The sequence below is a fragment of the Sus scrofa genome, chromosome 3, assembly GCF_000003025.6.
Source record: "Sus scrofa isolate TJ Tabasco breed Duroc chromosome 3, Sscrofa11.1, whole genome shotgun sequence".
NCBI classification, from domain to species: Eukaryota; Metazoa; Chordata; class Mammalia; order Artiodactyla; family Suidae; genus Sus; species Sus scrofa.
Genome location: NC_010445.4, coordinates 128843691 through 128870271, shown reverse-complemented (window position 1 = coordinate 128870271; position 26581 = coordinate 128843691). Strand labels below are relative to the sequence as shown.

General features: G+C 49.5%; 1 protein-coding gene across 11 annotated transcripts in view; it reads left to right on the top strand.

The window, feature by feature from the left end:
* RNF144A (ring finger protein 144A) overlaps positions 2139-26581 on the top strand; it is a 121224-nt gene continuing 96781 nt past the window's right edge. For 3 of the 11 annotated variants that reach the window (XR_001307920.2, XR_002342882.1, XR_002342881.1), the window contains exons 1-2: positions 2139-3383; positions 17411-17473. The gene's annotated coding sequence lies outside the window, so the exon portion shown is untranslated. Of the gene's footprint in view, positions 3384-4520; positions 4865-17410; positions 17474-22995; positions 23179-26581 lie in introns of those variants that run through there. The other 8 variants (XM_021087902.1, XM_021087901.1, XM_021087906.1 and 5 more) reach the window with 6 other exon arrangements.

Here is a 26581-nt window from a genome sequence, read left to right as displayed (position 1 = left end):
ATAAAACCCCGCCGGACTCCTGCGTGCCTCTAAGGAGAGCGAATCAGAACCACAACTGACATTTGATTGCCAGTAATGCTTTAGAAATAAGGAACTGAATTGAAGCTAATTTTACAAACGGAAGAAAGGTGACATTTCTGTGCCTTCAGAATGTGATTGTGAGTGTATGCATCCTCCATTGTCTAAAAAAGGTTTTATTTTAAGCCAAGAGGGTGAATCTTGAGCTTCTTCCGAGTTGGTACCTCGAGGAGAAACCTGGGAATGGATTTCCATATGGCCCGCCTCCGGCCCATTGACTGCGGCCCTGACTCCCTGGCCGTAACTATTAGGAAACCATTGACTGAAACCGCCCGCCTGGGTCAGGCAGATCCCCGCCACTTGCAGGAGTTGTGTCACAACAAGAGGCCCTGATGGGGAAGGTGCTGCCCTGAGGGCCAACCGGGAGGAGTTGGCAGGGGCCCGTAGGAGGGAGGAGACGACTAACTTCCCAGGATCCTTGGTGCCAGAACCAACTTCTTGGTTGGTTCCCTGAGTCACACCAAGTATGGGCTGAGCAAGACGATTGGCCAGAAAGACCTGGAAACTAACCCCATTCCCATAAAACCAGAGACTGGCGAGCAATTCTCCGGGGTTTCCTCCCCCTTGCTGCTCTCTGCCTGGGCGCCCCTTCCCCACAGGCTTTCGCTTTGTCAGCCCCTGTGTCTCCTCAGACCATGCATTTCCCAGTGTCAGACAGGAGGCCACGCTCGGGCCCTGGAAGGGGCGCCCCTGGCTGTAACAGAACCATCCAGCACAGAACCTTGCCTTTAGTAGGTCTTCAAAGAGGAGGGGCATATTCAGAAGTGGGTGATGAGTCCCACTGCCCGCAGTCACAAACACCATGGGTATCTTTTCAAATGAGCTTGATATGACAAAGCTCTCAGTGAGGAGCTCCTGATGTGGTACGGTGGGTTAAGGATCTGGCATTGCTGCAGCTGTGGTGTAGGTCACAGCTTCGTCTCAGATTTTATCTCTGGCCTGGGAACTTCTATATGCCACAGGTGCGACCATAATACAAAACCAAAAAGCCAAAAAAACAACCAAAAAAAAACCCCTGAAAACATCTGGGTAAGATGGCTGAGAGCCCCGACCCGTGCAGAGGACTGGATTGAAAACCATCCAGTGATGGGTGGGCGTGACCTTGAGAAACACAGGCTGCTTATCTGAGAGACCAGGAAGGTTGTTCAGCAGCACAGCTCAGAGCAGATGACTCTGGCAGTTAGGCTGCACAGGCCCCATGTGAAACCCCACACAACAATTACTTCATGGCTGTTCTGCAGAATCTTATGACCTGATAATCAGAGAGAAGTGTAACAGATGCCATGATCAGCATGGAGACACACTATTATACAATGTCACCAGGAATCTGGGGATGGGGGAGGCACTGGTGGATTAGGAAGACTCCAGGAAGAATAAGTGCATCTGAGATGCCCTGGATGGCCTGATGCAAATGGCATCATCGGGGTGGCATCCTCTTTCCCCATGTCCCCCACAACAGTCGTGTTAATGGCCGCAAACACACGTGGGAAGGAAGTCACAGGTACACACACATGCACACACACAGACACACGCATCCCCGGGGAAGCACGTACAAGTCTCAATGGCACAGGTGGGTAAGAGGCTGGTGTGTGCACCTCATCACTCCCGGGGCAGCCTCAGCTGTTTCCTCCCCACTTGACTCCCAATGTCCCTGCTTACCACAGAAACATCTGCATCTCAGCACGGACCCATTTATCACCTTCCCTGTGTGTCTGCTGCCATCCTCTCATTCATTCATAGAATCACTCATTCACAAGGAGTATCACACCCCTACCTCCCAGGTACCACAAGCAGAGGATGGGGCGGGGGTGGGGCTTATATTTTCTGTGAAGCTTAGGCCTTTCTGCAGAACTATTGTCATTTTCAAGTGCTGGTAAGATTCTTTCCATTGTGCCTTTTGCTTGAATGATGACATTTGCACAAAGAATTTGACAGAGGCATCAGAAATGCTCATTCATATTTGGGGGAGGGAAATATTTACCAGAATAACTGCTCAATGTAGAGGAGATGGATTTGTGATTTTTTTTTTTTAAAGATGTATATGCAGTAGAGGAAGACAAATTATGCAGAATGTCAAGACAGTTAGGAATCTTGTTTAATTGGGGGAAAATGAGACAGGGAACAGCTAAGGGTGATGGAGTGAATCCTGAACATTTTCCAGTTACGTCGATACTTCTTTATGCATATCTGCCTTACTGAATCCCTGCCAAGATCTGCATTTTTCAGATAAGAAAATGGAAGCACAACAAAGTTAAGTAACTTAAGGTCACGCGGCTGGTAGGTGATGCATCAGAATTCAGAGGCGAGGCTGTGGAGGGAGGGCGCCGAGGAAGGGACCTGTGATGTGGGTTTCCCCTCACTTCTGCAGAAAAGAGCGTCTCCTTTGAAGAAAGCATTCTTCATACACACCGGTTATTTCTGTTCAACTCTGCATGCCTGAGACACATGATTTAGCGCTTGGGTAACTTCTACCAGAGGGAGTGGCAAAGATAAATCTTACAGGAAAATTCTACCTTCAAAGATCTTGGACTCTAACAAGCTGGGAACCCTAAGAATAGGAAAGAAATTGCTGTGCCAGGAACTCTGGAATCCACAGAACGGAGGGACTGCCAAGTTGCCCCCTCTCCTCCATCCTTCAAAGCGATGAGGGAGTGGGGCAGAAAGACATGTGACGCTGGCACAGCAAGGCCCTCAGCCTTCATCGCGAGGTCCTCACATGCCAGGGCATCAGGCCGAGGTTCTAGGGGGCCCGATCTGGTCGGTGGCAGGACTGGAGCCCTGGCCTCCTGCGCAGCCGGAGAGGGTTTCTACCGCCGGCCAAGCGTGTTTGGGGCTCACCCACTACTCTCCGAGCTGGCTCATCTTGAGGCCCCGGAGCATCCGCCTCAGGGACGGTCTTCTGGCCGCCGCCGGACGAGGCGCCTCGTGATCCCCTGGGCGGCGTGGGCCCCGTGGTCCTCGGTGGGCGAGCGGGAGTCCCCGGGCCTGCGCGGCCGAGGGCGGGGCGCGGCGGGCGGGCGGGCTGGCGGCAGGGGGCGCTGCGCGCCGGGCGGGGGCGCTCGGGCCGAGCCTCTGCGCCCCGCGTCTTTGTGCCGCTCGCGCCGCCGCCCACTCTCCCCCCGCGGGCGGTGCGCCCCGGCTGGAGGGCGGGCGGGAATAAAGGGCGGCTCCGGGCAGGGCGGCGCGGGCGGCCCACTTGCAGCGCGGACCCAGGCACCCGACCGCGGACCTCGGCGCGGAGCTCGGAGCCCCGCCCGCGGCCGAGCAGGAGCGGCGGCCCCGGGGCCCCAGCCGCGCGGGACCAGGTGGGTGTCGCGCGTCCCCTTTGTGTCCGTCTCGCGGGAGCTGGGCGCGGCCGAGGGGCCCGGTGGAGGTGGCGGTGCCGAGCCGGCTTCGGGCGCGGGGATCGGGCGGGGGCGATGGCGGGTCCGTGCCAGGGGCGCCACCCTGGCCTTGCCCCTCGGTGGCCCCAGGGCCGAGGACACGTTGGCTCTGCATCGGCATGTGCCCGCGCCCCGGCCCGTCAGGGGGAAGAGGTGGCGGGCGGGGACGGCTCTGGGTTGGGGGCTGCAGGACTCATGCCCAGTTCCAGGAGGTCTGGCGAGGGCGACCTGCTGGGGAGCGGGGAGGCGGCCAAAGGTCAGCCTGGTGGAGTGGGCGGGTGCCCTGTGAGCTCGGCGGTGCATGTCCAGATGCCCAGTGACCTCAGTGGCCCGCCTCCCTGCTTCCCAAACCGTCCTCTCCCAAGGGGTGCGCAGAAACTTCCTTGTTGGTCTAAGCACCCCACCAGCAGGCAGTGATGCCCCGACTCCCCTGCACCATCCCGGGCACCCAGCCCTGGGAACTCGTGCGAGCCGGGAGCCGTAGGGTCAGGCATGGGGAGAAAGGGGTTACTTTCTGTACCCTGATGGTCTCCATAGGCAGGTCTTAGGGTGATTGGTCACGACAAAAGTTCTCTCTCTGCCCTCTTCCCAGTGAAGAAGAAGAATAATAAACCCACTAGAAAAATATCCCACAGTTGCCTTGTGCCAGGCCTAAGGTGGGGAAGGCGGCCCAGGGAATCCTGCTGACCCTTGGGGAGGGAGCTCTGGTCTCTGAGCCAGGAACAGACCCCACTTGGTCTTGCTCTCAATTGTTGTGGGAAGGAAGCGCTTTCCTAGGAGGGGGGCCTGGGGATCTAATAAGGACACATTCCAGTGCACCGGCCAGGGGCAGCCGGCAGACAAGCTGTGTTGAAAAGTGTAAGATGGAAAATGAGGTGGTGCAGACCCTGCGGAGCTTGGGCGACTTCCCAGGAGGGCGAGGCCCGGAGAGGAGGGTCTGGGCTGCTGCTCAGGAGGGTGACAGAGCCATGCTTGAAGGTGGGGCGGGTTGCAGGTGGTAGAAGGAATCTGGGCAGAGGGAACTGCCCAGCAGAAGGAGGGGATGGAACTTCAGGGGTGTGCCCCGAACTTTCCCGCACTTGCAGCTCCAGTGCCCCTGGGATTGGAATCCCTCTCCTGGTACCGAGGATGACCTGGTCTTTTGAGGTTTTCTAGGGCCTTTTCAATTTTTGCTTTTCTTATTTTTTTAGAGAGTGCAAAGGAACTATGCCCAGAGTAGTCAGATGAGGGTAAATCGTGAAATTGGGCATTCCGGGCCCGCTTTAAACTCGATCCTGTTGCTCTTAGAGTCACGGATGGTTTTGGAGGAGAGTGAGCGGAGCACTGCTTTAGAGTGAAGAAGGCATGTGGAGTGTGCGGCCTTTCGTCCCAGCACGGGCTCCCACCTCCGCGCTTTATCAAAGGTCAGGCAGGGATTGAGAACCTACTGAGAAACCTGGATGGAAATGACCTCATTTTAATGGGGGGAGGGGGTAGTTTCCAGATCCAGCACAATTACAGTTGGAATCCTGTTGAAAGCTGCTCTGATTGAAATGTCAGTACCCTTGGAAGGGGAGCTGATGAAGGGTGAACTCAGGTGGGGGGAGCAGCGGGCAGAGGAACGGTGTAGTGCCCGTGGGCCCTGAAGATGGGGGTATGAAAACTGCAAGGGCACTTTCAAAGCCCTACATTCCGTAAACGTGTTCCAGTTCCCCGGGTTCACTCCTGTGTGGTCCCTGCATCCAGATTGTCACCTGAGCGTGCTGCTTGTCCTGTGGGTTGATGTGGTTTGGGAACTGGAAGGGCCCTCACACACTTTAGCTGGAGCCGCTGGCGCTCAGTGGGGGAACGTGCGGCTCAGCCAGACGGCGGGCAGGGCCAGACGCTGGGAGCCACGTCGCCTGTTTTTCCACTGTGGTTCATAATTTGGCCCTACCACCGCCTTTTGTTCCACTTTCTCCTCCCTCTTGAGAGTCTTTCTGGTGTCGAGATGGGGGAAGCCTGTCCCCGTAGCCTGTGTGCCCCAGAGCTAGCTGGTCATCATGGATCCCCAGCCGCGCCTGCCCATTGTGGCTGAGGATATTGTGGGCTTGGCAGGGAGAGGCCAGGGACCCCAGCCACACAGGGGTCGTGGCTGGCCCAGGCCTGGCATCAGCTCTCCCAGGGGTCTGCTCTTCTTTCTTTTGCACCACCCTTGAACTAGGGGAGATGGAGACGGGTCAGCTGCCCTTGGGTCTGGGGGTCTGGAGCCACTTGCCTCCGAGGTCTTAGACTCTCCAGGGCAAGGCTTCCCTCCCTGAGTTCCTGGGGTGTGGAAGGTCAAAAGCAGCCAGGAGGCTGGCAGAGAGTGGGATGCTTCAAGCCAAGGGGGGCCCTGTCTGTGTTCACTTGGCCACTTTCCTACCTTGGATATCCAAGAACCAAGCGGAAGGTTCTTCCCTTTAAGATGAGAAGAGTCATCTGAGGCCATCATTTCTGGAACCCACCACCCTCCTCTCTCCCTTGTTTCTGCATTCCTGACACACATGAGTACCTCTGCTTAAGTAGATGAAGAAATTAAATGGAAGCAACTGTCCACGTACCTGCTGGGATTTGGGCTGAAGGACAGAGCTTGTACAGCTTTTCCATCTGGCTCTGTGACCTTGGACACATGTCTTGACCTCCCTGTGTGGCCCCAGTTCCTTCAACTATGAAACTAACGGGTTGGTCTGCACGGTTTCCAAGATTTCAAAATAAGAATGTGCTGCTCTTTTCCGGGAGAAACAGTGTTTCAGGGCTACTCAGCAAAGCAGCCATTTTTAAGAATTTTTGCAAGGAAACCAGACCACCTCTATTTTCACTTTCAGAACAATGGCTTTTTCTCAAAGATGCTATGTGAGAGATGGGGCTTTTTGCAGAGGGTGGCTCCCTGGTGACGAGCGTTTGTATTGTCCTTCTTTGCTGGAATCTGAAGCCTGAATTGGATTGTGTTTCCCGAATGGCCTATATTTGCAGAGAGCAGGGCTTTCTCTAAGGAGCACATTGACAAGCTGGATGCAGTGTTATAGAGAAGCAGCAGTTCCTGGATGGCACGAAGAAGCATGTCAGCCAACATGTAGTTTGACTTAGGAGGTTGACTTTGGAGGGTCAGGAAACAGGAGGCGTTTCCATCAACAGTAACTTTTCCCCTGGGAGTTTCCACTGTGGCTCAGTGGAAAGGAACCTGACTAGCATCCAGGAGAAGGCAGGTTTGCTCGCTGGCCCCGCTCAGTTGATTGAGGATGTGATATTGCCGTGAGCTATGGTGTAGGTCAAAGATGAGGCTCGGATCCTGCGTTGCTGTGGCTGTGGTGTAGGCCTCAGCTACAGCTCTGCTTTGACTCCTAGCCCAGGAACTTCCATATGCTGTGGGAGCCGCCCTAAAAAGTACAAAAACCAAAAACCAAAAACCCAGTAGCTTTTCCCATTGCCATGTGCTGAAGGAGTGGCCTCAGTTCTCCCTCAGCCCATAGGACAGGCATCGCTGCTGTCCCCAGACTACAGAGGAGGGGCGGGGCAAGGAGCAGGTGCAGCACCCAAGGTCATATGTGGTCCCTGCTGAAGCCAGCGTGGAACTCAGAGTCCCATGGAAAAGGATCTATTATTCTGTGACCTTGAGGACATTACGGTCCAGTTGGGGGAAGGCAGCTAGTCGCAGATTGTTCTAGCACTGGGCTCGGCGTGCATTGGGCTGGGCGAGGAGTCTGCTGCCAGAGCCGGTGATGCCGGGTGGGGACTTGAAGGACAAATCCCAGAGAGCCGAGCACATGAGAAGGTCAGGGTCACATTCTGGGCCCAGAAACAGAAAGAAGCTGCCGGGGCTGGGCAGGGAACTTAGGGCTGGCACAGTGGGGCTGAGCCAGCCTTGCTCTGCCCCGTCCTGCTGGATGGCAGCCCGACTCTCCCCTCTGTGCTATTCACACCAAGACTCCCAGGTGTAACGCAGTTGCTTTCATTTCTGGAATCTTCTGGAAGGTCCCGCCAGTTCGGGGGACTCCCATTCTTTGGTTATGGGCTCTGTCCTGGAAGTCTTCCCTCCTCTTCGCTCCCCACCCCTGGTTTGCTTGGTAGAAGAGTCGGGGTTCAGGGGAGAAGAGAGGAAACCCAGCACAGCCGGGGCTTTTATAAGCCAGACGGCCGGCCTCTGTCTGCAGGTCACCTCAGCAGGGCTGCCGTGACTCCCCAGGCAGTCGCAGCCAGGTCTGCAGTGGGAAAGCTCCAAGCTGAACCCCCAGACCCCAGCGAAGGATGCCAGTGAGGCTTGGGGGTCCCTTGCTCCTGCCAGCCCCGCCCTGCAGGCAAGACCCCAGATAGAGCTGATGGGCGGAGGAGGACTGCAAACCCAGACCTGGGTATGGAGTCTTGTCTCTCGGGCTAATGGATAAACGGGGCTCCTGTCTGTCCCGGGGACGCCTCCTGCAACGTGGGTTTCCTGGGACAGCTTGTGGCTTCCAAAGGCAGCCAGTTTTCAAGCAGTCCTTTGAAACGGGGTTGTGTTTGATGTTGGGGTGGCAGTGTTTTAAGGTGATCTGGCGGGAGGGGGTGCTGTGGGGGCCACATCAAAGGAGAATAGAAGACCTCCTGGATTGCCACTGGCCCTCAGCCACTCAGGCAGCCAGGGAGGCATCCTCGGTGGTCTGTCTCTGCGCCTGGGACGTGGTCCCTGGCCAGTGGTACCATGTGTGTGTCCTCCCCACTCGCCCTCTGCGCTGGCTTGTCTGCAGGCTCTCCCACTTTGCACAACAGCACCGCAGGCCGCCCCCTGCCACCCCTCCCCCTTCCCATGCCCCCTGCAGGAGAGGCACCTGCTGAGCAGAGAGGTGCCTTCTCCCCCGCCTGTGAGCGGGACGTGCACAGACCCCTGTGTTAGGGGCCTCTTCCACCTCGAGGTGAAACAGGCTTGCAGCAGTTGTTCTGAGGCCAGACTTCTGCAGACTGCGTTTAACTCTCCTGGGACGATTTTTGTTAGTGTCCATGGTCCCCTCCCCAGGCAGACTGCTGACCTCTGGTCACTTCCCTGCCGAGACATGGTGCTTTTTAAGTTGTTACGTGTGCCCCTGGAGAGGTCTTTCTGGATTCTTCCCCGCTTAGTTCCAGCTAAACTTTCCAGGTTGGTCTCTCCGCAGCCTCCACACTTGGGCCCTGGAATGTTCTCCCACCACGTCCATGCGCCAGATTCCTAAAGTTGGAATCGTCAGCGTGGGGACCGTGGAGGCCGAGCCCTCCAGCACTGGTGTCTCACAGACGAGGTCTAAAGCCTGGGGCTAAAGCCTGGCCTCTGCCCCCTCCAGGCCCAAGCTTCCTCTTTCCCCCTTGTGCTGGGGACTCTTCTCTCTACCAGCTGCTTCCCCAGCAACTCTTTTTTTCAGAACCTGTAATTGCACTTCGACCTCTCCAATCTAATTTTTATGTAATTATATCATTGTCTTCACGAAATTCTAAGCTTCACAAGGGTGGGAGCAAATTCATTTCTGCACTCCCTCAGGGCCTATCAGGCTTTCTCTAAGTGCATTTTTGCTCAGTGATTGAATCCGAGGTAGAGAAACCTGGCCCAAGAGGGGACGTGGGGCAGGTTCCCAAGAAGAAGATTTGGGTTCACATTCTGCTGCGCAGAAAGCTCTGAGCCTGTCCAGAGACACCTCTCTTCTTGGGTGGAGCCACGGGGCAGGACACGCAGGGCTGTGAGTAGACAGAGTGGTTGGGAGCGTTGCCTTGTGTTGCAGGGAAGGACCCTGCCTGTGGCCCGGGAGGCCTGGGATGTGGGGCTCCCGGCTGGACAGTCCTGGGCCCCTGGCCATGTGGACAGCAGATGATCCAGATCCGGGGTCAGGCAACGAGCCTTGTGTGGGCTGGCTGGAGGAGGCCAGATGGCCTGAACTCCGGGATGCAGGGGAGGACAGGCCAGCGATGCTCAGGGCCTAGGAGGGAGGCAGGACAAGAAGACAGGGATGCCCCAGGGCCAGAATGTGCCCATCTGGGAGTGTGTTACAGACACTCCAGTGGGGAAGTGACAGGTGGAAACTGGAGTGGTGGTGGGGGGACCTTGAAGACAGGCCGGGTGGAGGAGGGGTGCTCTGGGCAGCATGGAAGGGGGCAAAGGTTGGGGCCCAGCAGGATGTGTTCCTGAGGATGCTGGGGAGCGGGGCTGGCGGTAAGGCTCCATCAGCCTCGGGAGTTTGGCTCTTGCTGATGAGAGGCAGAGGTGCTCTGGGTAGAGAGGTGGTCGGGGTTCCTGGAAAGGGTTGAGTGGGTCCTGTTGATTCCCGTGAAAGAACCGAAGAACCGAGCCGTTAGAGGGCCCATACTCCACAGTGGTGAGCAGGTTCTGTCTCTGAGGAATCTGTTTCTTGGTCCATGGTGCCAGCTTGCTTGCAAAAGCATCCTGTAGGCTGTGTGTTCCAAGCACAGCGTTGCTTTGGGAAGTGTGATGGCTTTTGCAGAAACCCTGGGGGGCCGGCTGTTTGTGATACCTCTGAGAACGGAAAGAAACAAACAGTCCCATAAATTAACTGACAGCCCGGTTGCCACACATGTGCTGGGCATAACAGTCCTAAGATAATGGAGTGAAAAGAACTCCCCCGAGACCTTCAGAGTGGGTGCCTCGGGATCCGAATTTGTTGGCAAAAACTGTTTATGTCTTCCTGATGTCTTGGCAGTGGGGACGCGGTCCCTGTCCTGGTGTGGAGGACACAGAGCTGGCTCTCTTTGCAGGGATCAGTGGCTTCTTTTTCATGTCTTGACGGAGCTAAGATAGCCAGGGGCCCTGAGAACTGAGACATTGTGGGAGGCAGATTGGAGGGTGGGCCAGATGGAGGAGAGAAAAGAAAACGGTGTCTTAATTCCATCAGCTGCAGGAACCCCAAGACATTGCCTGTTTCAATATTTATTCTCCCTACTCCCCCCAAGTCTTGCTCACTGATACCTTCCTAACTTCCCTCTTGTCCTTGGGAAGAGGGGCAATGCTAGAGCCCCTGGGTGTGTGTCCCCCAAATTTTTGTGTTGAAACCTAACCCCCAATGTGACATTGCTAGGAATGGGGACTTTGGGAGGTCAGAGGATTAGATGAGGGGTGAGGGTGGGGCCCTCGTGAGCAAGATTAGTGCCCTTACAGTGTAGACCCCGGAGAGCTCTCTGGCCCCCTCTCCACGCGAGGACACAGTGACGGGACTGTGAGCCAGAAGCAGGCCCTCACCAGACACTGCATCTCTCAGCACTTTGATCGCAGATGGTCAGCCTTAGGAATTGTGAGCCGTAGATGTTCGTTGTTTACAAGACATCAGGTTGAAGGAATATTTGTTGCCCTAAGATGGGCAGAATGGCTTGTCATCGGTCACCTTGGGGTAAGCCCTCATCATCCTCAGGGACCCTGATGAGGTCACGTACCCAGATGCTGGGGCTTAGGGATTCCGCATATCTTTTGGGGACACAGTTCAGCCCACAGCCCATCTACCAGTACCATGTCATCTGTGTTTGCACATGCTTGTATGTTACTGCATGTTCGGTCAGCAACAGAATGCTTCCGGTGTCCTCGGTGACAAGGCCTGGGGGGACAGCGGGTCTGAGAACCAGGGTCTCCTTGTAGCTGCACCGTCCTGCCCTGGGCCCCGGGGGCCAGCTGGCTCCAGGCTGCACTCACATCCGCGTTTAGGTAGCAGGAGAGGTGGGGTGGTTGGTGTCCATCCATCTTTTATTATCAGGGAAGAACCACCTTTCCCAGGAGCATCATGGTGGCCTCTGTTCCCATCCCACTGCGTTGGGCTGGGTGGCGACTCCTGGGGGTAAGAAAAGCTGAGAAGATGAGAGGCCTCGGGAGCAGGGGGCATGTCCTTGAGCAGACCAGACAGGACAGAGCAGGGAACACACTCCCGGTGGGCTGCGTGGCCAGACCACTTTATTTATTTGGTTTTCTCCTTTTTACAGCAGCAGCTGCTGCATATAGAAGTTCCCGGGTTAGGGGTCAAATTGGAGCTGCAGCTGAGGCCTGAGCTGCAGCTGAGGTCGACGCCACAGCCATGGCAACACCTGACCTGAGCCGTGTTTTCAGCCTAAACTGAAGCTCACAGCAATGCCAGATCCTTAACCCACTGAGCAAAGCCGGGGATCAAACCTGCATCCTCATGGAGACTCTGTGGGTCTCTTAACCCACTGAGCCACAGGGGGAACTCCCAGGCTGCACTTTAGTACGTTGTTTTTGCTTCTTACCTGCTCTTCTTTGAGAAGCAAACATCCATACGGGATGAGAGCCAGGCCAAAGTGTATGCGGCATAAGTGTTCTTGGTGTCTCGCTGGTGTCACGCAAACCCTGCTTCATTGCCCGTGGCTGTTCGTGGTTTGGGGTGCAGCAAGGGCCAGGAAGTTCCGGTCCTGTCTTGTTCTTTTCTGTATCCTGCGGGCACCTGGCGTGATGCCTGGCACATAGTAGGTACTCAGTGAATATGTGTTGAACTTAATAGGCATCTTTTCCTTTTGAAAAGAGTCCGGTGCAGAAACGATCACATTCGTTCCTTCTTTGTATTCATTTCATCCATTCACTGGGGGTTCCAAGGCAGACTGAGGAGAAGCAGGGAGGGTGAAGCCACGGAGAGAGGGCGGGGAGGGGGCTGGTGGGGCTTTTCTGGAACAAGATGGGGTACAGTGTTTAGCAATCGTTAGGAGAGTTTACCTCTTAACTGTTTGCAATTTTATAAATTCTACGTTTCATCCTAGTAAAGATAACCAGTTGGGAGACATAGGAGTTCCCATCCAGCAACATCGCTTTCTCTCTATTTCTCCCATTTGTGAAATAGCTCCAATTTAAGGCGCATGCTTTTTCACTATGCTCATAAGTATTTATTGAGGCCCCTCCCTAGGCCAGGTACCGGGCTGCATCATGTACAGATGTGACGAAGCCTCCGAAGGAGATGTTTTCGGTTTGTCCTTAAATGCATGTGCCCTTCTGGCAGCGGAGAGGCCGGGGAACAGGTCTTATCTGTTAATACTTTAATCGCCCCTGGGGTTCTTTTCCTTTGGCCTGAAGCCACGCTTCCTTGATAGTGACCTTGTTTTCTGCCGGTCCCCGGCCACGTGCCGCGGGCCCAGCCTTTCTCCCGGAGGACCAGCTCTGCCGTGGAGAGGCCCTGGGCTGGGGCCTGGGACCTGGGGGATAGGGCCTCTCCGGGGAGGGCAGGACCTCTTCCAGGTGCAGCAGGAGAGAACCACAGGCAGGCAGAGGGGCGGGGGGCAAGGGGCTGGGCTGCCCAGCAGTAGCCACTGGCCCCCTGGGGCTGTTGAGCCCTTGAACCCTGGCCAGTCCTGCCCGAGCTGTGCCTTGAGTGTAGAAAGCATCTGGTTTCTAAGATCTAGTGTGAAAAACAGAATGCAGACCGTCTCATTAATGCAGTTGACCTTGATGATGCATGGACACGATTTTGATTTGACTGGATATTGAGGTAACTGTATTACTGATGTGAATTTCCTTTGCTTATTTTTCCTTTTTTTTTTTTTTTTCTCCCTTTTCTTTTCTGTGTGGGTCCCAGGCCATTGAGAACTACAGATGCAGTTCTCCTTACCTTTTCTCCGACTGTTGATCCAAAGGGACTTTCTCAGTTGACACCAGCCTACCAGTTGTGACCGGCCCCGCCCCCTCCTAGGACGTGGCTGCCCTGGGTCTGGGCACAGCCAGTGCTGGTGGGCCTGCCAGGAGTGTATCCGGCCTGACGTGTGCCTGGTTTATTGTCACTGGGCGGGTCTCTCTGGGATTCAGTACCAGATGCTTGAGATTCTGTGCAGGGGCCCATCCTCTGCTCCACAGCCTGTGTTATTTAGAGTTGACCTTTGCACTAACTCCATTCAGTGTCAATTCAGATGTCAAGGTCCCTGGACTTTCATGTTTAATATATAAGGTGAGGGGCTTGGCTTGGAGGCACTTAACATTTTTCTTTATAAAACTCTGTGATCGTTGGCGCCTGCCTTGGCTTTCCCCCTTGTGTCAGGCTAATTGCTGCAGGCCCTCCTCATTTTCCCTCCTGTCTCTCACAGCAAACACCCCGTTTGCCCTTGCACGCCGGCTTCTCCCTGCCTGCTGCCCACTGTCAGGGATCAGGTCAAGTGCACCTGCAAATCTTCCACCACTAGATGCCTGGTGGGGATTGGGCTGGGAGAATCCTCTCCCACACGTGACCCCTCTTGGTGAATCCTGCCGCCTGCTGCGGGCCTGACCTTGACCAGGAAAGCTGGAGGGTGCTGCCTCCAGCCTGTCAGCCCCTCCTCCCCTGCCCCCCCCCCACAGGGGGCCTTCTCTAGCTGGCCTCCTCACTGTTGCTGCCCTCATTCCTGGCATCCCCCGCCTGCCTTGTTTGCATCCTCGCTTTCAGAGCTGCCCATGTTTTCCTTCTGCATCTTCGAGATGTGTTCCTTTCGCTGGCCTATTCTGTTCTCTGGCCGGCATTCCTGGCCGACTGCTTTTTCTGTGGTCACTGGCCACACCCCTAGGTGCCAGGGCATCCCGGGGTACCCCGGGCCACTCACCCCCTGCTTTTCCCTGCATCCCAGGCTCATCTCCACCTTCCTGTGGTCCTCCCGGCTCACCCTGCCGCTCCTGCTTCTGCTGTTTGCTGGGAGCTCTGCCTGACCCCTTCACGGTGTCCCTGAACCACCCTGGCATTTGTGGATGACACCAGGTTGAGTCACCGTCCTTTTACTCCAGGACTCAGGAGGCAAGATGCCTACAGCCTGTGAGCTGGGCAAAACTGAAGATTTTAAAATCCTGGAAACAAGTGTTGGCTCCAAAGTATTAAAAAAAAAAAAAAGGGAAAAATCTGAATTGATGGTGACACCTATGTTATGTCAACAAAATGTAACTGTCATAGAGTCAACTGAAAGCTGAGGTGTCGTTCTATAGAAACTCACCTGAAATGAGGGTGCTTTTGAGTGCTTGGCGTGATTAAAACATCTTTGAGCTAAGGGCTTCCCTCCATGCCTTTGCATTCTTTCCACCTCTTTCCGCCTCTCCCACTTTTGTGGGTCCCACCTGCTCAGGTGAATGGCAGGCCACTCCTGTCTGTCACTTGTTTTTGAATTCCCAGCACAGGGCCTGGCACACTTACCTTCATCGTGCTAAACTTTTAACTCGACGCAGTACATTAAAAATAAATAAACAGGAGTGCTCCTGGGGCACAGCCGTTTAAAGATCCAGTGTAGTCACTGCTCTTGCTGCTGCGGTGCTGGTCTGATCCCTGGCCTGGGAACTTCTACATATGACCCCTTCCTGACCAGAAAGAAAGGAAGAAGAAAGAACATTAAGATCCTGCCTGAAAGTTTAAGTTTTCTCTTTTTTTTTTTTTTTTCTGAAATTCTACCGTATGGTAGTTTTTAAAACCCCTGACATTCATAAACTGGCCCCTCAAGACGAAAACCCTTAGCTGAGCTGCTAGAGGAAAATAATCATCCGGAAGCTGCAAATGTTTGTATGACTGAAGTTTAAATATGTCTGTCTGTCTTTCCTTCTATGGACCCCAGGTCCTTTATCTGCACCCCATTGCTTATCTAGAAGTCGGTCTAGTTGCAGTATAACTACCCTTTGTGATAGTAAATACCTGGGCTGGTAAGATAAAGAATTCCTGGGTTTAAATTTTTTTTTTTTTTTTAATTAACAAAAGAAAATTCTAGGATACCTTAGCTACAAGGAATGTTTGCTAAATGATGAAGTGGGCCCTGCTGCAAAGCAGGAAGCATTTAAATATAAATCATGTTGCCTCAGCAGGAGGAATGAATTTCCAGGCCTAAGGGGGAAGGGATGGCTTAAGGAAAAATGCGTGATTTTTATTCACTGCAACTGCATAATGATTCCAGACAATGCGCTTTGGGGAATTTTTCTCAAGGAAATGGTAGTCAGTGTGGAGAAACAGAAGCACTTGAGGCCAAAGGCTCTTTGTTTGTTTTGTTTTAAAGACTAGCCCCAAATGGAAAACATCTAGAGACAGTTGACTAAATATCCAGCTCTAATTTGATAAGATTTTTGGCGATGGTGGGCCTGGGAAATTGTTTATAATTTGTCATTAAGTAAAAACAACTGGGAGATTGAATTGTATGTGTGCTTTGTGTACAAACAGGGAAAATACGCCGAGGAAAGGAATTCTAACTCGCAGTGATTATCTTTTTTTCTAGTTTCAGTTTCTTTTCTTTTTTTTTTTTTAAATATTTTTTTTAATTTTCCCACTGTACAGCAAGGGGGTCAGGTTATCCTTAAATGTATACATTGCAATTACAGTTTTTCCCCCACCCTTTGTTCTGTTGCAACATGAGTATCTAGACATAGTTCTCAATGCTATTCAGCAGGATCTCCTTGTAAATCTATTCTAAGTTGTGTCTGATAAGCCCAAGCTCCCGATCCCTCCCACTCCCTCCCCCTCCCATCAGGCAGCCACAAGTCTTTTCTCCAAGTCCATGATTTTCTTTTCTGAGGAGATGTGCATTTGTGCTGGATATTAGATTCCAGTTATAAGTGATATCATATGGTATTTGTCTTTGTCTTTCTGGCTCATTTCACTCAGTATGAGATTCTCTAGTTCCATCCATGTTGCTGCAAATGGCATTATGTCATTCTTTTTTATGGCTGAGTAGTATTCCATTGTGTATATACACCACATCTTCCGAATCCAATCATCTGTCGATGGACATTTGGGTTGTTTCCATGTCCTGGCTATTGTGAATAGTGCTGCAATGAACATGCGGGTGCACGTGTCTCTTTTAAGTAGAGCTTTGTCCGGATAGATGCCCAAGAGTGGGATTGCAGGGTCATATGGAAGTTCTATGTATAGATTTCTAAGGTATCTCCAAACTGTTCTCCATAGTGGCTGTACCAGTTTACATTCCCACCAGCAGTGCAGGAGGGTTCCCTTTTCTCCACAGCCCCTCCAGCACTTGTTATTTGTGGATTTATTAATGATGGCCATTCTGACTGGTGTGAGGTGGTATCTCATGGTAGTTTTGATTTGGATTTCTCTTATGATCAGCGATGTTGAGCATTTTTTCATATGTTTGTTGGCCATCTGTCTATTTTCAGAGTTGTGGTCCTATTTAATGTTATAGTGAAATAAATTATTTCGGTTTAAAAATAATGTGCTGAGTGGTAAATCCTGCCCGCCCCCAACACATTTTATTATTTCCTACGCAACACGTCTATATTTTAGCAAATAATCCTGTCTCTCACGTGGACATTTTGCTGCAGAGATTTGAAGAGAAGTGAGAATAAATGAGGAGGCACCCCTCTTGTTAAACAAAACGAAGCAATGCAAACACTGACATTTTCTTAAAGGGGGAGGTGTTGGGGGACTCTTTCTGGCTTGCTTTTCTCAGGCCCCTGAATCCCAGTCATGACAGGTAAGGTCGGAACTGGGACACTGGCCCTGTGACGTCCAGGCCCTGTGGGTGTGGTTACTACCTGGGCCAGACAGAGCAGGACCGCAGGGACAGGAGCTTAGAATCCTCGTCCGGACTTCACATCCCATTTGAAACGTCTGCCAAGGCCCTTAACCTCTTGTAAACAGTCCTGTTTTACTCACTTAAGAAAAGAGAATCGTACTAAGGCGACTTCATTCTCCTGGACTCCTCTGAGGGTTACGTAAATGGCCAGCGAGAAAAATGTGAAGAGAAACACTTAAAGGCAGACACTTTTTCAGAATTTTGCAGGGAAGGAGGCAGCCAGGCGTGAGCTGTTAGGAAGCAGTGAAGACCCTGGGAACTTGGACAAATAGGACCCACCACACTCAACTTCCATCCCAAAAGCATGACCTGGCTGGATAAAGTACTGCCCTCCTGGTCCACAGAAGTGGAAGGTGTTACCCCCATCAAGGCTGTTGTGTTCTCTAGCTTTTCCCCTGCCTCTGTTTAGAACAGCCTACGTGAAATCATGCCGTCTTGCTTCCTTGAAAGATGTTTTCTCTTTTGATTGTTGTTTTGCTTTACATTCCCAGGGACAATGCCCCCAAACCACTGCATTGCTGGTGGCTACAGGAGATAGATGACAATGCACTGAGGTTAGTCCTACGTGCCATTTCTTACTGAAGGCTCACACCGCTTGTGTTTCATCTTAACCGTCAATGTTTTAGCCTAACTAGATGTTGGTCGACTTGATTGATCTTTAAAAGAATCAGCTTTTGCTTTTGTTTTCTCTGTTGTTTTTCTTTTTATGATTTCATTGACTTTTGCTCCCGTCTTTACGATCGCTTCTCTTCTGTTTGTTTTAGGCCTGAGTTGCCCTCCTTACTCTAGTTTTCAAAAGAGGTAGCTTGGATCATTGAGTTTACATCTTTCTGCTCCTGGAATATATGCATTTAATGCTATAAATTTCCCCGTAAGCACTGTATTTTCTACTTCTGCTTATCTTGATGAGCTATATTTTTATTTTCATTCAGTTCAAAATATTTTTGGTTCCTCTTGAGACTTCTTCCTTGGCCCATGTGTTATTTAGAAGTGTGCTGTTTAGTCTCCAGATAGTTGGGGATTTTCCAGCTGTCTTTCTGTTATTGACTCCCAGTTTAATCCCACTGTGATGTGAGAGCATACGTAGTATGATTTCGGTTGTTTTTCTTAATTTGGTAAAGTGCGTCTTCTGGCCTACAGTGTTCCATATGAACTGGAGGAATGTGTATTCTTCTGTTGTTGGGTGGAATATTCAGTGTGTCAGATAAATCAAGTTGATTGTTTAGTGCTGTTCAGTTCAGCTGTATACTTACTGCATTTCTTCTTGCCAAATTTGTCCATTACTGAAAGGAGCGGGGAAACTTCTAACTATAATAGTGGGTTTGTCTATTTCTCCTTGGGGGTCTGTCAGGTTTTGCTTCTGTGTGTTAACATCGTGTTAGGTGCATATGCATTTAGTATTTTTATGTCTTCTTGGAGAATTGACTCCTTGGTCATTAAGGAGGGTCCATCTTTATTTCTAAATGATTTCCTCTGGTCTGAAGTTTGGTATGTTTGAAATTAGCATAGTTAGTCCAGTTTTTTTTTCTTTTTTTCTTTTCTTTTCTTTCTTTCTTTTTTTTTTTAGCACTAGAGTGTTATTTCTTTCTCTTCCTTTATTTTTAACCTGGGTGTTTTTATTTAGGCATTATATAATTTCTTAAGACAACGTGTAATTGAACCTAGATTTTTTTTAGCCGCTCTGGTTTTTAACAGGTGCAGTTAGACCATTCAGATTTAAAGTGATGGTCGATGGAGTTGGATTAATATCTGCCATATTTGAAATTGTTTTCTAATTGTGAAATCTGTTTTTTCTTTTTTTGAGTTTTCTGGCTTCGAACATTTGATGTAATTCTGTTTTATCTCCTCTATTAGCATATCAGTTATGCTTGTTAATGTCTTTCAACGGTTGCCCTAGAGTTTGCAACATATTAGCATATATATATTTGTTTACTAAACTAAGTCCACTTTCAGATAACACTGTATATCGCTTGCTATGTGGTAAACATGTCTTATGGCAAAGTATGCCCAGTTCTTCTCTCCCTACCCTTTTGACTTTAGGGTCAGTTTTTTTTCTCTTATCCATATTCTTTGCATTGTTATTGTTCTTGCTTTAAATAGTTTTCTTTTAGATCAGGTAAGAAAGATAAAAATGAGGAGTTCCCGTCGTGGCTCAGTGGTTAACGAATCCGATTAGGAACCATGAGGTTGCGGGTTCGGTCCCTGCCCTTGCTCAGTGGGTTAACGATCCGGCGTTGCCGTGAGCTGTGGTGTAGGTTGCAGACGCGGCTCGGATCCCGCGTTGCTGTGGCTCTGGCGTCGGCCGGTGGCTACAGCTCCGATTGGACCCCTAGCCTGGGAACCTCCATATGCCGCGGGAGCGGCCCAAGAAATAGCAACAACAATAACAACAACAACAAAAAGACAAAAAAAAAAAAAAAAAAAGAAAGATAAAAATGACACATTGTATTTTACCTTTATTTATTCCTTCTCTAACTTCTCTCCTGGGTATGTGTTGGTCTGTGATTCAGGCTTATCACTTTCTTTCTCCGTCAAGCCCTTTGCATTTTCCGTGATGGAGGACCCGTCACGATTGATTCCCTCCATTTTTGCTTGTCTGAGAAAGTATTTTTCCTTCACTATTGAAGGATAGTTCTCCTGGAAATAGACTTTTAGTCTGGCAGTGTCTTTCCTTCAACACTTTAAATATTTCACTCTGTTTTCTTCTTGCTTGTATGGTTTCTGAAGAGAAGTCACATCTGGCTTCTTATTTCTGCTCCTCTGAAGGTACAGTGTTTTTTTTCCTTCCTTTCTGATTTCCATCAAGATAACTATTTGGTCTTTGATTTTGGCAATTTAATATGATATGCCTAGGCGTACATATTTTGGTATTTATCCTGCTTGATATTCTCTGAGCTTCCTGAATCTGTGGTTTGGTGTCTGTAATTGCTTTTGGATAATTCTCGGCCATTCTTGCTGCAAATATTTTCCTCCTGGTTTTCTCTTTTTTTCTCCTTCTGTTATTCTAATTATGCATATGCCATACATTTTGCAATTATCCTACCCTGCTTGGATGTTCTGTTCATTTTGGTTCTTTTTAATTTGAATTTTTTTCCACCTTTTAATTTAGGAACTTTCTATTAGCTGTCTTCAAGCTCGCTGACTTTCCTCTTGGCTGTGCTTGCTCTGTGAGTGAGCCTGATTCAGGCATTCTTCCTTCTTTACGATGCTTTTGTTTTCTAGCATTTCCTTTGATTCTTTTCAAAAATTCCATCTTTTTGCTTAGATAACCGTGGATGAATGCAGCCGGCCAAATCAGTAAACAAAGGATGTTGTAGACATCAAGCTTTCAGCCGATGCAGCCATCCCCCAACTGTGCACCCTGAGGGCATTCACTTTGGACAAAAGCTTTGGAGAAAAGCAGGGCGCAGGGCCCTAGATAGTTAAGGCGCATATCAAACGAAAGATTTCAATGAGCCCAGACTCTACATTTTCCCATACCTAGAAAAGGAATACATTTATTAACCTGAGATGTCTTGTTTTTGTTAAGAGTAGTCTTGTAATGTTTAGACCACGTCTTTTTTTCTTTTTTGGTTGCCCTCATGGCATAGGGAAATTCCCCGGCCAGGGATCCAGTTCGAGCTGGAGCTGTGACCTATGCCACAGGTGCAGCAATGCTGAATCTTTAACCCACTGTGCTGGGCTGGGGACCAAACCAGCACTTCCACAGAGACAAGTCAGATCATTAACCCACTGTGCCACAGCAGAAACTCCAAGAATACCTGGTTTTTGTTGCAAAACCCCTGTGTATCCTGGCTCCTCCTTTAGCTCTTTGGCGCAGTCCCTCAGTGCTATCTGAGAAGCTGTCTTCTGGGCCAAAGTCTTCAGAAAATCCACCAAATAAAACGTAATTTTCAACTTTTAGGTAGTGCATTTTTTTTCAGTCGACATAATCTATTGGCTCTTGTATATTGTCTGCATTGCCCCAAATAACCCTTAATGTATTCACCATACCTGTTTTAATCCCCTGTGTGGTAATTCCAGTATCTGTGTCGTGTCTTAGTCAGGGCTTGATGCTCTCTGCCCTTTTCAGTGTCTCTTGCCTTGGGTGTGCTTTGTGGGTTTTTTGTGGCTGATAGCTGAACATGATGTACTTGTTAGTTGGAACTAAGGTAAAAGAGTTTTAGGGGTTTTTGTATTTTTTGGCTGCACCTGTGGCATATGGAGGTTCCGAGGCTAGGGGTCAAATCGGAGCTGTAGCTGCCAGCTTACACCACAGCCACAGCAACGCCAGATCTGAGCCACATCTGCAACCCATACCGCAGCTCACGGCGATGTGGCAATGCCAGATCCTCAACCCACTGAGTGAGGCCAGGGTTCAAACCTGCATCCTCATGGATACTAACAGTTGGGTTTGTTTCTGCTGAGTCACAATGGAAACTCCTCACCCTCAGTTTTCTGCTGCATCCAAAAAGCTGCTGGTTGTTGGTTTATCCAGCTCTTTCCTGTGAGGATGGGGGTGACTGTGTGTCAGAGCTGAAACCTCAGGTCTCCACCCTCACGGCTTTTACGCCCAGGTGTGCTCCTCTGTCTCACTCTCATTTCAGTTACAAACCCCACGAAGGTGTCAGCGTGGGGTGAAGAGGACACCCGTGGAGACAAGCGTGTTTCGAACTGTTTTTTGCATAGTTTTGTGGGTCTGGGCCTTGACTTTCCAACCTGTGGGTGAATCTAGCCTCTTTCTTCTAAATTAGTCCGATACTTTGCAGTAGATTCTGTGTAGAGCAGGTGGTGGTGGAACTTTTCTTCGGGAGCCTGATAACGTTTTGCCCCGTGAAACAGGACATGATTAGCTGGATGATCTTTTCTTGGCTAAAATGAAAAATTTCATCTTTCTGTCATTTCTGAGACGTGATATAAGAGCTTTACATATAGTAAGCATTGAAACGTTTTTGAAAAATGTAACGATCGGCTTCAATGGAATTTTTCCGGAAAATATTTTGTTTAAATTTTAGTTCTTAAAAATAAAGTACAAAAGGACCCAGACACAAAAGGTCACATGTTGTATTATTCCATTTATATGAAATACCCAGAATAGGTAAAACCATAGAGACAGAGAGCCGATTTCTGGTTGCCAGGAACTGGGTTAAGTGGGAGTGGAGATTAGCTGCTTCACGGGTAGGGGTTGTATTTTGGAGTGACGGGAATGTCTTGGAACTTAGTTGAGCTCCTGCTTGCACAGCATTGTGGATGCACTAAATACACCGAATTGATAACTTCAAAATGGTTAATTTTATGTGAATTTCACCTCAATAAAAATTATATATAGAGGACATTAAAAATTCAGAAATCCGACAGTGCAAAAACGTTTGCGGTATAAAGCAATTCCTCTTTCTGCCCCAGACCTTTAGTCTCCTGAACCAGAGGCATCTGCTGTCAGTTTCTTACATACACTTCCACACCAGTCCCCCTTTTTAAATGGAAAATGCTACATATTGCTTTTTTTTTTCTGCTAAATGTGGAGATTTTCCTTTGTCAGCACATAAAAATCTACCTTACTCCTTTTCAAAGCTGCACAGTCAAAGGAATTCCTAAGTTCTTTAAAGTTGGTGTGTGCTTTAGCTCACCATTCTCAATAAACTGGTTTTTCCTGTGTTGATGCCTCTACTGTAACATGTTGTTTCATTAGTGCCTAATTCAGCATCCTGTTGGATAAATCAATCAACTCTTTGTGAGCAGGTTTAAGCCTAAGAATTAGCTTCATTTTTATGAGTCATTTCTTATAATCAGGAAGGATGATGGTATTAGCCAAATGCCTTTTATCACAATGAGAGAATTTAAAAGAAAACTCATTTAATTAATTGATAGTTAATGAGCCCAATGAATCTGTTCCATAGCTATAATTCCACAGATATCTCCATGGCTGAAGGATGTGTTTTGTTTTCCCTCAGAGAAGACAAATGTGAAAGCAGTAACTGCAGGGTGACTCTAAGGGGATGACTGGGGCCTTCTCTCTCCCAGTGTGCGAGACTATTAGTATACAATGTCTGTAGACAGAGCTTGCTTTATAGACGCCAGACAAGACCCTATTCACATCTGAGTCAAACAAATCGCACATATGCAGACCTCTGCTCACTGTGGCTGCAGAAGCTGAACTGCATAGAGCCTCACGGATTTGTGAATTAGGAACTTGCAAGGCAGCAGCAGCCAGAAGACAATTCTTCATCTGGAAATCGAATGACGGAGGAAGAGGTAGAGGGCTTGCCTTTGGACCTCTTTGGTGAGCTTGTGTGCGTGGAATTGTAGGTAACTGGGAGGATTGCTCTCTGAGGGCTGGAGTCTGTGCCAATAACTAGTGGGGTCTCAGTATCCATTCATTGTGGAGAGAGGGGAAAGGAAAGGGGAGGATGTCCACCAACGAATCCCTGTGCCCATGGCAGGGCCGCTCCCGCTCTAAGGGTTCACTTCAGGGAGCCTGGAATGCAAAGCACTGGGGCCCTTTGTGGGGTTTTAATTCCGAGTTTCATATGAGATCCTTTGTGAGGCCAAAGAAAAAGAATGACTTTCTCTCAATGTGTAACATCTCATGGAAATACAGTATATCAAAAATCTTTGGTTCTAAAACCTTATAAATGCAGAAATGAAAAGACAACACTCAACTACGAATCAAAAGAAGTCAGATCCCCTTTAGTATAAAGTGATTATTAACAGTTTTTCTCTACATTCTTCTAGAAAAATTTTGTGCATGTGAGGGTATAATTTAAATTTATGTACTTGAATGGGCTTGATCCATACACTGTCTTGTATTCTGTCTTTGTATTTGCTGTTATGTCTTAGACATCTCTTCATACCCATACTGATGCCTGCAAGTCCAGCTCCTTCTTTATGTGTATGGAGGACAGCATCTTATGTATTTCCACCCACGCCTCTTGTGGACATTTAAGTCACTTCCGAGTTCCCACTCTGGCAGAGCATGCGCTTATCAAGCATCTGTCATCTGCCCATTCCCAGAATGATACCAGATTTTGCTGACATCAGACATCCATCACCCACCCTGGTCACTCTCCTCTCTCGTTGCAACTGATGCTTTTGTTCCTGGTCTTGAGAAATACCTCATCCCCATGGGGACATCAGTCCTATTTCTTTTTCAGTGTTCATTGCCACCCTTATGTCCTCATGAGGAGCTGCCGTGTGGAGCCACGGGAGTGCTCAGCATGGCCCCCTGCTGTCCTGGTTTTGACCAAAGCTTCCTCAGTAAGGTCCAGCAGTCCTGAAAGTATATATGTTGGTTTGTGTGTGTATATAGTATGTGTGTGGGTGTGTGTATATGTATTACAAAGTTCTAAATGTTTGGTGTGGTTATCCCCAACCTCGTTTTTTTTCTAATAGCTGTGTTATTTTAGTGATTCTAGTTGTTCTTTTTTTGGTGAATTAATTTAACAAGGAATAATCTTAATATATAACTCTCCAACAAGTCCCATTTTATGTTGATGTACATATAATTGGGGAAAGAAACAAGTAAGATAATTTCTTTAATGTGTATTTTTGCACCAGGTTGGCTGTCTCAGAGTATTCCTGATAGTTGAGACCTTTGTCCGATATTTGGTGTAGCATCCTCGATCCTGTAAAGAAGTGAGTTGATTGAATTATGTGGGGATGAAATCGAAATTCCAGAGGAACACAGGCCTAGGAGACAGGAAGCCTGGTTCTAGACTGTGGTGCCTCCTACTTGCTTTCCGTGACAAACAATAGTGTTTTTTTAGGTTGAATTACTCGGAGAGTAATGTGTGGGCATAACGATTCCAAATCAGATTTCCGTGAGAGCAGGATCATGTCAAAGCCCTTTTTGCATCATCCCTACCCGGCATCTCACAGATGCTAGGGGTGCAACACAAGGTTAATAATGGATGAATGTTGACTATAGGTGTTGCTGCTAAAACCCAGTAAGTACATTGCTGGTTCTCTGCAGCATCATGCACTAAAAATAGTAGCGCTTGTGGGGAACTAGGATTAGGACTGACTGCTCCCAGTCTGTGCAGTCTTGTAAGCAGAGAGCTGGGAAGGGCAACTCTGGGTACCCAGAGCCCTGAGCCGTGGCTGGAGGTGGCCACCACTTCCGATAAACCTGTGGATGACTGTGGCCAACGCGCCAGTGCTTTAATGCTTCAACTCACGCCTGCTTGTGGTTCCTCGTCTGTCTATGCCAAGGCAAGGAAGCCCCTGGAGTGGTGCTTTACAACCTGCCAGCAGCCTGAAAACGCAGGCTCACTGCACAGCCTCTGGGCTGAGAGGTCTGTCTGCAGCTTCGCTTCCTAAGCCTTTTTACAATGCAGCTAAATCCATCCCAATGGTGGAAACATAGTAAAAGAGACTGTATTGGGTTATCCTTTGTTCAGAGGGTTCAGGTTTATTAAGAGGCGGAGGAAAGATGTGCAAAACACAGGATCAGGTTTTCTGGAGTTGGCCCCTTGTTGCTTGGGGTCCGAGGAGGAGCTTTCCGCAGGCAGAGGGGTTGCTCTGTGTGAGGTCCAGGCCATGGGTGGGGTGATTCACAGCTCTTAGCGTCCCCGTGGGAGGCTATAGACTTGAGGTCATGAGCATTGCAGGAGACCTCACCTGCTCAGGCCGCAGGTGGGCAAAGCTTGTCATTTTAGAAACAGCACGCTGGGAAAGGGCGGGCTCCCGAGGACACATGTGGGTTTTTCCATTGGGATGAATCTCACGTCTACTCAGATGGGAACATCTGCTGCTCTCGGATGCCCCGCTTTGAAGTGACTAGAAAGACAGAATTGGTTTTGTTCTTTGCTTCCTGACCAGAGACGCCTAAAAATAAGCCAAGTTCAGATGCTGGCGTTGCATTTCTGATGAGCAGATGCTGTACTGGAGACAAGAGAGCACTTAGGAAATTCTGGAGGCCTTATGCCTTTAAATTTCCTTTAAATGTATATGTATAAATAATAGTTTCATGGAGGTATAATTCACTGAGTGTGAAATTCACTATTTTGAAGTGTCCAATCCAGGGGTTTTCAGGATATACACAGAGTTGTACGGGCATCACTGCCGTATAACTGCAGAAAGTTTTCAGTTCCCTCCCAAAGCCCAGATCCAGAAGCCATTGCTCCTTATACTCCCTGCCCCAAACCCCTGGAAACCATAAATCTACTTTCTGTCTCTCTGGATATGCCTGTGCTGGATATGCCATGTATACGTTTTGTTGTAGGAGATGGCATTTTGGGGTCTGACTTGTTTTTCAAGCATGAGGTATCCCTAGCTCATCCTTCCTGCAGCATTTCACATCTGCTGTGTGGGCATGCCACATCTGATTTTCACATTCACCAGCTGATGGACACTGGGGTTGTTTCCACCTCTTGGCTGTTTTGAGTGATGCTGCGGTGAACAGTCATGTCCCCGTTTTTGTGTGGCCCTTTGTTTTCCATCCTCTTGAGTGCACACCCAGGTTTGGACCTGCTGGGTGACTCCATGTTCAGCAATTTAAGGGGCTACCAGACTATTTCCCAAAACATCTGCACCACTTTATCTCTGAGCTGCAGTGTGTAAGGGCTCAGATTCTCCACATCCACACGGGCACTTGTTGTCATCTGTCTTTGATTCTAGTCATCCGAGTGTGTGTGATGTGGTATATCTCATTATGGTTTGTTGTTTTTTTTTTTTTTTTGTCTTTT